The sequence below is a fragment of the Phascolarctos cinereus genome, unplaced genomic scaffold (genome assembly GCF_003287225.1).
Source record: "Phascolarctos cinereus isolate Bilbo 61053 unplaced genomic scaffold, phaCin_HiC Scaffold_4;HRSCAF=312, whole genome shotgun sequence".
In the NCBI taxonomy this organism is placed as follows: domain Eukaryota; kingdom Metazoa; phylum Chordata; class Mammalia; order Diprotodontia; family Phascolarctidae; genus Phascolarctos; species Phascolarctos cinereus.
Window position 1 is genome coordinate 672,854,964 of NW_027555847.1, and position 12,119 is coordinate 672,867,082.

Sequence of the window (12,119 nt, forward strand, 5' to 3'; positions counted from 1 at the left end):
ACTCTCCTCTAAAAGACACCATACTAACGGCCATCCAGCCTCTATCTGAAGACATCCTGGAATTTCCCATTCCTCCCAGAAAAAGGAATGAGGATAATATCCCTAATAATAAGAGCTAGCTTTCATCTACTGATTTTTGATGTTTACAAAGTGTTTACATTATATCATTAGCCCTCATAAGAATCTCACAAGGACCTTCTGATATTCTACAGATATCCCCATTCTGCAGATGACAAAAGTGAGATTCAGAGAGAGGAAGTCATTTGTCCCTGGTCACTCGGTTTAACAAAGGATTTGCGAGTAGGATTAAAACTCAGTACTTTACTCATTCTAAATCCAGATTCTTTGCATGTTGCCTCCAAGTTGCCTCTAGCAAGAACAAAACTACTCAGAGGGGCCGAGGTGGCGCCTCATTCTCTAAGAAAAACTTTTCTCTCTGGGCTCAAACAAAGCCCTCCCCCAAACCTGTTCTGCTGCCCTCAAAGAGACTAGTGAACGGTCTCCCCTGGCAAGCATTCTGCACAGCTTAAGGGAAGCAAGGAGGAGAAGCAGGAAGGGACCAAGGACTCAAGAACTTGGGGTTCCAGGAGAATAATGATCTCTGAGAAGGAAATGAAACGCTCAAGGTTTGCAACTTTGCCTATCTTCCACCAGCAGGCAGATAATGTGAGAGGCATGGGACACAATTTTCAAAACATAATTCAATAAGCATTTATTAAACACCTACTACATGCCAGGCACTGTGAAAAGCAAGGGGGACACAAATAAGAGAAAGGGCAGCCCCTGCCCTCGAGGAGCTTGCAGTCTAATACGGGAAGACAACAGGAGGGACCTGGCACGAGGGGCAGGTGGCTTTCCGGAGGAGAAACCAAGCAGAGCTGCCGACAGAAAGCAGACATTCACCTGCACGACGGAACGAACCCTGCCATCAGGAGACCCCGGGTCTAGAGCTGCCTCTGCCCCTTACCAGCCTTCCCACAGAATGAGGCGATGCTGGAATAGTCTCTACTTCCCAGGGTCGTGATAGTGCAAAGAAACAGGTCTGTAAGAGCACCCTACAGATGTAAGCTACTATTATAATACACGGGGCAGCTAAATGGTACATGCAGTGGATGGAGTGCTAGGCCTAGAGTCAGGAAGATCTGAGTTGGAATCCACACACACTGAGTAGCTGTGTGACCCTGGGCAAGTCACTTAACCCTGTCTGCCTCAGTCTCCTCATCTGTAAAATGAGTTGGAGAAGGAAACGGCAAACCACTCCAGTATCTTTGCCAAGAAAACCCCAAATGGGGTCACAAAGAGTTTGACATGACTGAAATGACTGAACAACATTTTAATAACCAGTCACCAGGCCTAAAGCAACACTTTTACAAAAAGCTCTCCTGATAAGCAACATTGTAAAGAAGGTAGTGCAAGGATTATTCTTACCCATTTAAATATGTGGAAACTGAGGCTGAGAGAGGTGAAAAGGTTTGCTTAGAGACAAACAGCTACTAAGTGGCAGAACTGAAATTCAAACCCAGATGTCTTATCACTGGATGGCCGCAAAACTCTAGTGGCCCACTCGGATTTCAGGAAGAGGCAGAACAGAAGCGAAGTCATCCCCAAGGGCAGGTCCCTTTATGATGCAGGATGATTAGATAAAGTCCCTTACCTCAGGGGAAGAAGAGGGACTTGCCAGCTAGGTATAACTGGGGTATATCTGTGAGCACATAGATATTGTGGGAGTGATCAGTGAGCCCTGATATCCAAAGAATTCTAACAAGCCTTGGGTTTAGTTTTCTATGACTTAGGAATGAGGTACAAAGAGACTGCTCACCCTTCCATGATTTGAAAGAGATGTCGATATCCTCTGTCCTGAAACCCCATAGCCCCTAACATCTGTCAGGGATCCGGAGGTCGGGCTACCGTCTAGACTGAACCAACTATGCGACAATTGGAAAGGGACCAAAAAAGTAGACTTGACCATGTCTTTTTTTCCATTAAATCTGTTTTCTTTGTCCTCACTAAACCCTACAGTCAGATCAACTAAGTATGAATTTTGGCTTATGTGCCTAACAAACATAACCACTTAAGTTGCATACCTATATGAAGTACAATTTTTTAAAATCACAAAAACCCACACTTACATAATGTTTCAACATCCACAAAGAAAGGCTGACTATCCTATAATGGCTCTTGGAAGAAGTATGCCCACTAAATTAGGATTTCATAGCATATTCACTGCTTTTAGAGAAAAAAATGCCATAAAGAAGAGCTTGCACAGGCATGGATGGGTTGCAGCTGGCATGCTTGGAGGGGAACTCCCAAACTGATAAGATCACAGAACCATCTGAGTACAGTGGGAAAAGAATGTTGGACCTGGAAGTCAGAAGACAGGTGGGACCCACTTTGACCTCCCTAACCCACTCTGCATGGTACCATAGTAACCTGCATTTACTCTTTATTCTCCTACTAGACTTAGCTCCAAGGAGGTGGAGACTAATTTTAGCTCACTTTAAATAGCCCTCAGGGACTCAGACAGAGGTCTGAACATGGTTATGTGCCTAGTAAAAGTTGCCGATTTGTTTAAATACCAGCTCAAACAAAGCCCAGTTATGCAAGAACAGGCAAGTAACTTGACCTCTTAGGTCTGTCTTCTCATCTGGAAAATAGAGGCAATAATACCTGCAGCTGCTAACCTCACAGAACTACTAAGGAAAGTGCTTTGTAAACCTTAAAGTGCTGCAGAAATGGATATCGTTACATGCCCCATAGAGCCTAGGTCCACACAACAGATGATTAGGAAATGGTTGTTCAATAAGTGCATGGATGTATTCACCACATTTCCAACCAACATTAAGAGTCTGGGCAAGTTCTAGGCTCTTATTTCAATTCCCTCCTTTGGATGGTAGAATTAAAGAACATTAGAGTAGCTGAAAACTGGAAATAAAGTAGGGGCCTACTGACTGGGGAATGACTAAACAAAGTGTGATGCAGGAACGGAATGCAGTATTTATTACAGCACTGTCAGAACCAACAAATATGAAGAATTCTGAGAAGCATGGGAAAACCTGACTGATGCAAAACAAAGTAAGAAGAACCAGGAAAACAATATAAACAATGGCTCCAATAATGTAACTACAAAGAAGACTACTGTCTCCACTTTCTTCCCCAAAAAAATTTCATGAAAATGGACATTGTGTAATTATAATCAATCAACGGTTAACAAATACTATTAAATGCCTACTACATGCCAGGCACTGGCACTGAGGATACACAAAGAGGCAAAAGGCAGTCCCTGCCCTCAAGGGGCTCACAGTCTCTAATGGTCACCAGGCTTGTCCAACCTTGCTGAAGAGATTAAAAAAATGCACCTCCGTATCCCTTTTGCAAAGATAAGTAGAATACTGCATATACTGCGAGACATAGCTAATTGTTGGCTGGCTTTGCTGAACTCCTTCTGTCCTTATTTTAATCTCTGGCTGGCTTGCTGGGTAGGGGACGGGGAAGAGGTATATACAGAAATGAAAATGACATAAAAACAAAACAACAGCACAAAAACCCCCAAGAATATTAGAGTTTCTATATATACTTCAAGGATCTGTGATTATGTCACTCAGGCAGTGCGTACAGTGGCACAATCAATCGATCAAAAAGTATTTCCTAAAGGTGCCTGAGCCAAGCACTGCTTTGGATGCCGGGGATTCAGAGACAAAAATGATCTAGTGTCTGCCTGCAAGAAACTTACACTTTACTGTACGTGAGGATTTCAACCCTTCTGTGAGACTTCACATACAGACATCAGGCAATGTTATTACCCTCCAGTGAACATCCATGAATGATTAATATCTCCAAGATGAACAAGACTGGTCCAAGGATGCTGACACATGGCTCATCACCAGGCCTATGCCCTAAACTTGTCCAGTCTGGCAGACTCTCAGCCAACTCTCTTGTTCTTTGGACACGGGCTCTGAGACCCTGGGGCACCTCCACAACCATACAGCAGAGGGGAAGAGACCGACCTCAAAGATCATTTATTGCTAACCTCTCCTTCGTTTTGCAGAAGGAGAAACTAAGGCCCATGGAGCAGAAGGGACTTGCCCAAGGACATACAGTAACACTGTGGTGGTGCTGGGACTGGAACACAGATCTCCCCATGGTACCATGCTATGATTTTCTGGATTCTATGTCTGGGGGAACTTGAACAACTTAATTAAGAGACTAGACAGACTCCAACAATCAAAGGCTGTAGTTAGTGTTGGGTTAATCACTCCCCACAGGGAGTGCTCTGTCCAGTTAGGCTAAAAGTGTCTCAAGTGACAGGGCTGATTCCATTTTAAAATCCCAGTGCAATCACATAAAATGGTGAGAAATGAGACCAAGGTCAAGTTACCAGGCAAAGGGGCCCTCTGGGACAGCCCCTGAATAAATAATGGGTCTAAAAGCCACTGTTCTTACCTTCCCCCAGCTCACTTATTAAGCTACCCCGAGATTGATCATTTCTTCCCCTGCTTTACATGATGGAGCTGGATGGCAACAGCAGTGAATATGGAAGGGTGGCAGAGTACCAAGGATACTGGTTTGGAACTTGGGGAGCCTGGGGTTGAATCCTGGCACTGCTATTTATCTTCTGGGTCATCTCAGGCAAGCTATGTCCCATCCTTAGGCTTTCGTTTGCTCACCCTTAAAATTAAAGGGTTGGATTAGATAACATCTAAGGTCACTTTCTTAGTTACGATCTTAGGAATCCTAGTTTTGCCATTTTACTAACCTCCAGTTTCGTCGTCTGTAAAACAGGGATTCTGGATGCCCCCTCCCCTGTTTCAGAGGGAAATTTTACGATGGTTAAATAATAGCAATGAAGCATTTTGGAAGACACGGCGCTATGGAAAGATCCGCTATTATTATCAACAACTCAGAGATTTCTGCAACTTCTTCCCTGTGCAGAGGTCACGGAAAGACTAAGGGGGATCAGAAATTATCAGGATGGAAGGGATGTGGTACACCCACCTAAGATTGACATTTCAAATAATCAATCACTATATATTTATTAAGGGCCTACTACTATGTGCCAGACACTGTGCTAGGCACTGGGGATACAGTGACAACAACGAAACGGTCCCTGCCCTCAAGGAGCTTACCATCTATAATAATCACCAGCATTCAGATAGTGCTTTAAGATTTCCAAAGTGCTTTCTAAATATCTCATTTAATTCTCATGACAACCTCAGGAAGTAGGTGCTTTTATTATCCCCATTTTGTAAATGAAGAAACTGAGGCAGACAAAGGTGAAATGATTTGCCCAAGGTCACACAGCTGGTCAGTGTCTATGGCTGGATTTGAAGATGAGGTCTTCCTGACTCCAGGCCAGCTGCCTCACACTCTAGCCAGGAAAGAGAATGCACACACATACAGCTGGACACAAAGTAGATAGATGCAAGTTAATGGGGGCAGGTACACTCTCGGCATCACATAAGGTTTCATGTAAAAGGTGGTGCTTGAGATGAGGTTTAAGTGACACTAGGGATTTTGAGAGACAGAAAAGGGGTGAGAGTACATTCCAGAAATGGGGGACAGCCATTCCAAGGCACACAGATGGCAGAGGGGGTGTCCTGTATGTGAGAACCAGCAGAGTCGGTCTGACTGAACGGTAGCGTGTGTAGAGTGGAATAACGTGTAACAAGGCTGGTAAGGCAGGTGGCAGTCAGGCTACTTAAATGACAGAGGAGTTCACTGGAATCTGAGAGAAACATGGTGACACCAGCACTTTAGGAAAAGTCTCTCTGGCAGCAGCTGTGGGGCAGATGACCTAGGGAACACTTGGGGCCAATTCCTGCTTCCTTCCTATCAGGAAGGTCGGGTACCAAGGGCTGTCCTTGGCCTACGAGGTCAAAATGAAAGGGTAGTGTAATGCTAGGCCAAAGAAAAGCATGTTTTATTGGACCGTCCACATCCAGGTTGGACAATCCTAAACCTCCAGTAAAGAAGATGATGAGCAGAAACACAAGGTGTGTTTAGAGAGGAGGCATCAGGGGTCAGAAGGATTTGATTCCATATATTATTCCAATATTATGTGAAGCACCCACCATAAGTATTTGTTAGAGGAGATACAGCTAAGCCAAGGTAAGTGGGTTAAGGGCATACGGCTTCAGCACTAAAGACTACTAAATGGCACTGTAAAAAAAACCTGGAACCAGGAGGAGGAGTACAGCTGGCACCAACAAGCAGCGCGACCCCGTGGAAGTCGACAGCCCCTCTTTGTTCTCAGTCTCCTCATCTTTAAAATGAGCGAGTTGGACCACAGCCCTTGCCTGCTTTGACATTCTGTGCTTCGAGCAATACTGTCACTAGTACTGATTCTAGTCTGTACCGAAGTGATTCCCTACTGTCTATCCATAGGATGTGGTTTATTACGTGATGCACTTCCCTTGAGGGACCGTGACTTCGGGATTGCAACCAGGCAAAATGAATTTCTTCCTTGGCCCCATACAAGCCAATCTTCAAAAGCAAAGGAGATTTAGGAAAGATATTTGGTGTCTACTTTGGGATTGGTCTGGTACAAGACACTCCATAGGCACTTGGGGAAAACATGGTAGACTAGTTTAGATAGTACATTCCAGCTCTAACATTCTTTGTTCTAAGGCCCATGATAGCTCTGCCATTCTAAGTGAAGGAACTGCCCACACTAGGAAATCAGGAATCCATCAAAGTATGCTCTCAAGTCATTTCTAGCTCTAATAATGGATGACCTTAGGATGCAGTAACAGAATTACGTAAAGCACGTTATAAATCTCAAAAGCATTATTCAGATTCAACCCAACTCAATAAACTTTTTAAAAATAAAATTCTGTTATCATTATATAACCTATATTTCCAAATGTACTTCTCTCCACCCCATAGCCAGTGAGTCATTCTTTATTACAAAAAAATTTAAAAGGGGGTAAAAAAATCAGTTTTGCAAAACCAACCAACACAGAGAAAATGTCTGACGTTATTTACAGTCAGTATTCCACACCCAACAGTCCCTCACTTTTGCCAAGAGGAATAGAGATGCCTTTTCAAACCTCTATTGGGCCAAGCTTTATCATAATTTCAAAGTATTCAGTTTCTCCTTCAACAGGCATTTATTATGCTATGAGTTTTAATATTCAAGTAACATATCCATTAAACTCACTATAGTGTAAGGGTATAAGATGTTAGTCTAAAGCAAATACTTGACAAACTGTTCTCCAGTTTTCCTAGAAGTTCTGGTCAAACAGGGAATTCTTCCCCCAAGAAATTACTGTCCTTGGGCACATCAAACACTAGGGCGAGTCCAATTGTTGCTGATTATAGTCTAATCTGTTGATCTCCTTTTCTGTTTTTTAGCCATTACTACTTTACGGTATAATATGAGATCAGAAAGTGCTCTTCCTCTTTCCTCTTCCTTTATTCCTAAATATTTTTGTAATCTCCCTTGAGATTGTAGACTTTTTGTTCTTCCAAATGAATTCTATTATTTTGTCTCATTCTATAAAGTATTCCCTTGCTGGTTTAACTGTTATAACACTAAATCTTTAAATTAATTTAGGCAGTATAATGATGCATCCCAACCATGAGCAACAAATACCCTTCCATTGTCGATATCTGTAAAGAGCGTTTTGTCATTGTATCGCTAGAGGTCTTCCAAGTACTTTGCTAGATTAGCTTCCAGAGATTTTATGGCATTCTATAGTGACTTTTAAAGGGACTTGACTTTTAAAAATTCCTTCCTGGATTTTGTTGTTGCTACAGAGAAATGCTTCAACAAGCAATTATTGAGTGCATACTATATAAAGGCACTCTATGTACGGGGCAATAGGGATAAAAAGAAAAAAATAGGGGCAGCTAGGTAGTGCAGCGGATAGAGCATCAGCCTTGGATTCAAGAGGACCTGAGTTCAAATCCAGCCTCAGACACATAACACTTACTAGCTGTGTGACCCTGGGCAAGTCACTTAACCCCACTGCCTATTCTAAATAATAATAATAATTATTATTATTATAATAACAGCCTCTTCCTTTAAGGAGCTTCCATTCTCTTCTCATGTAAACTACTAATGTTTAGATATGCCCTCCCATTATTTATTTATTTTTGGCACTCCTTTCTAAAATTTTTGAGTTACAAAGTCTCTCTTTCCCTTCAGTCCCTCTCTCACTCACTGAGAATATGATATCATTACATATGTGCAATCACACAAAATATTTCCATATTAGCCATGAACATGGTATATTTTAAATAAACTTATCAACTTACCACCTACTTAGCAAAAACAAACCTATTAAGTTCAGATGCTAACATACTACAGACTAATAGTTTGTTAAACTCCCAGCTTACTCAGTGCCATGTGAGTTATGATTATTACTAAAAACCCTTGGCAAAAACAAATGCGATAGATTGTGTCTCAGAAGATTCACAGAGTCTATGATGTCTACGCTACCAGAAATAAGATTCAGTTCAACAGGGAAAGTGAAAGGTCAAGGGTGTTCTAATCTCACCTCTATCACTCCCACCGTGGTGCCCAATACCCACCATCAACTCAGAAAATATCTATTTATTCACTGAAAGTGTTATAAGCTGAGGATTTTTTAAACTTCAGAAATACATGACATGAGTACTTGCAGCTTACTCACTCACTCCTTACAATGACTTACTTCTATTGCTATAGTTCTTTAAGGCTTACAAAACACTTTGTTCAAACCCACTTTGTAAGTGGGTTTGTCAGTCAGGCGATATTTATTGTGTGCCTACAATGGGACAGGCATTGTGCTAAGTGCTCTACAAGTTAAGTCAAGTTTTATTATCCTTAAATAGCAGATGAGGTCAGAGGTCATGTGCCTTGCCCAATATGAGACAGTCTGATACCAGTAAATGCCTGAGTCAAGATTATAACCTAGATCTCCTGAAACAGGAAGCATGATAATAGAAAGAACACCGATTCTGGAGTGAGGAACTTGGTTCAAATGAACCTCTGACCTTTACTAGTTGTGAGAACCTAGGAAAGTGACTTCAATTCTCTGGGTCTCAGATTCCTCATTTGTAAAAATAACGTATTCAAACTAGATGGTCTTTAAAGTCCCCTCTAGCTCTATAGCAATGATCCTATCCTCTTCACTACCTCAGACTGCCCTTCAATAATAGGGTCCTTTTTGGTAGGAAGGACTTCATCTCATTTAATCCTCACAATGCCCTTGGAAGGCAGGTAGTATATAACTCTTCATACTCTCATCTTGCACATGAGGGTAATGAAGATTGGAGAAGGAAGGCACATGCTCAGACTCAAAGATCTTGTAAGTAAGTGGTGGGCCCAGGCCTGGATCCTAGGTCTCTTGGCTTCAAGTTCAGGCCTCTATTATACTACAGTACTAACAAGTCTTTTCTAGCTATAAGATTCAGTAACTCCACACCCTGTTAGAGATACTAACAATTAACAAGCAACTAACACGGGCCTACTGACTAACCTGTTCAAGGAGGGAAGAATGCCTTTGCCTATAACACCAAGGTAGTACAGCAGAAAGTGCCTTGGCACTTGGAGCTTGGTGAATGAGGCCTAAGGTTGGGTTCTGACACCCTGGCCCACAGAGACAACATAGTGTAAGGCAACAAGCCCTGGAGTCAGAGCCAGAGGACCTGGGTTCTAACCCTAACATTGCTCCTTATTATCTGCAATGTGACTTTGGACAATTCAGTTTACTTCTCTGGGCCTCAGTTCTTCATCCATGAAAGGAGAGGGCTAGATTATATGACCACTTCAATATCTAAAACCGATGATGCTACAACCTACCTGAGCCTCAGTTTCAATAAAACAAGGATAACAAATCTCATGATGAGATCTCCCTGCTCCATCACATCGGGAGAGAAATAGTTTATTAAAGTGCTCCAGAAACACGGATTATTATTATTATTATTATTATTCCCTTTGGAAGAAACAAAATATAGGGAACAAAAGGTGAAGTTTTGTGTGTTTCTGGCACAGAGATCTGACTCCAAGATCATTTTCTTCCAAACTGCAGCTGTTGAAGCTATTTCAGTTTCTTCAAACTAAGCAACATGTTATTCAAAAATAGCATGTGAAAATAAAGAAACACTAAATTTGGAAAGTTTGTACCCAGAAACATTCTTTGGAAAGATGGGGGGAGGTTGTAACAGAGCTGAGATTTCTAACCCAGAGTGAGAACTGAGGTGGTTAAATCAACCAATGGGCCAACAAGGATTTCCTGAGGCCTATTATGTGCCTAGGCCTGGGGGACAAAGAAGGAGGTCTCTCGTCTAATACAGTCTAAGAGGTTAGTAGCTAGAAACCTAAGACAGGAGACTGCAACAAATTCATGCCATCTGAGGTTCAGAGAAGCAACAAGGCCTTCCTGGGTCTGTGAATCAAGTGCTAATTTCAAAACACTGGCCCCTAACACTTATAATCTTACATAGTGCCTTTTGCTTGATAAAGGGCTTTCAAACCTTTCAGAATCAGGATATCAGAGCCTGAACCCGAAGCCAACTGAGTCCGACTCTTAGAAGGAATCTCCCTCATGATATATCCAACAAGCCTTTTTGTGTATCCCTGAAGCTCAGCACAGTACCTTCGCACACAATAAGGGCTTGCTGACTTGATCTGACACAAGCTTCTGCTGGAAGATCTCTAATGATGAGAACTTCACTACCTACCAAGAGCAGCAACTACTCCATTCCCTGACAGCTCTGAATAAGACATCTTCCTTTATAACCTCCTCCCTGTGAGAACCCTCAGCCCCAAGTTCCTAATTCTGGAGCCAAGTAGTACAAAGATGATCCTTCTTCCCCGATTTAAAGACAGCAACTGTGGCAGCCTTTTCTTATCCAAGCAAAACATCCTCATTTCCTTCACGCGATTCACATGTATCAAAGTTTAAAGACCTTTTGCCAGGACTTCAGCAGACCAGAATTTGCCAAAGATCCTAACTCAATCCTTGACTTGTGCAGTTCCACTCGAGTCCCCCTGTGCTTCTTTCCCTTGGGCTGGAGACGATCCTGAGGTTCTACATGGCAATGCTTAGAGAGAACATGGGCACAGCTACATAGTCAGACAGATGAGGTCTAGCCACATGAAGTACAAAAGCGCTCATCACCAGGAAGGCTGCAGGGAGAACTGGGCCAGCCACAACGACTCTCAAAGACCTCCTAAGGCACGTTAGAGCTGCAACTGGAGTTGGGAGAGATGATGGGGATGCAGATGAATCTGAGGATGCTGAAGTCCTACAGGAAGCTCTTCATAGTTTATAAAGTGCTTTCAAAAACCCAATTTGATCCTCACAAAAGTTCTGTGCCACAGGCAAGAGCAAGAGGCATCATGATCTGGTAGAAAGCGCACACTAGCTCTAGAGGCGACGGATTTGAATTCCCTTTGTGCCCTCAGGCAAGTCAATCTCTCTGAACCTCCTTTTCTTCATCTGTAAAATGAAGGGGTTGGATGAGGTGACCTCTATGGTCCCTTCCAGTTTTATAGCTATGATTCTGGGTACACAGGATTACTGCGCTTATTTGGTGCAGATGAGAAAGCTAAACCTAGAGAAAGAAAGCAATTTATCTTAGGCCACATAACTAGTCCACTGGATCTAAGAAATGTAGTGGCACAGCATAATAAGAACCCAGGCATCTTAGTTCCTGACTTCTGTTTTAGCTACATCAGGCATTGTCCTTCTAAGTCCAAACACACTTGGTCCAACAGAAGTTATCAGTTCTTCAGGCCTATATGTCTCCTCAAGCTCCTGCAAACCCCAGACAATCATTTCCGAAGAACTGGTTCAAGGATAATGCCATTAATCAGAGGGGTTTAAAGTGGGGGAGAGGATGGAGAGAATAGGGCATACTCACAGAACAGGAAGTCAGAACTAGAGGGTACCTTAGAACACAGAACAAAGAACCTTAGAAACTACCACTTCCTCATTTTAGCAAACAGATGTAGAAACTGAGGCACTGAAGGGGAAACTGATTTGTACTGAGTTGTAAAACAAGAGCCAGAAGTAGAATCCAGGTTTCCAGCCTCCATGCCATCTCACATCCAATTCTACATTTTCCAAAAGTTTCTAAGACTAGCAGATAGGATTTCCTAGGAGCCATTATAAACCTTAAGTGTAGTATTA

At 42.5% G+C, this 12,119-nt stretch overlaps 1 protein-coding gene across 5 annotated transcripts in view; it reads right to left on the bottom strand.

The window, feature by feature from the left end:
• SBNO2 (strawberry notch homolog 2) overlaps positions 1-12,119 on the bottom strand; it is a 231,629-nt gene that overhangs the window by 64,877 nt on the left and 154,633 nt on the right. The gene's annotated exons all lie outside the window — the stretch shown is intronic.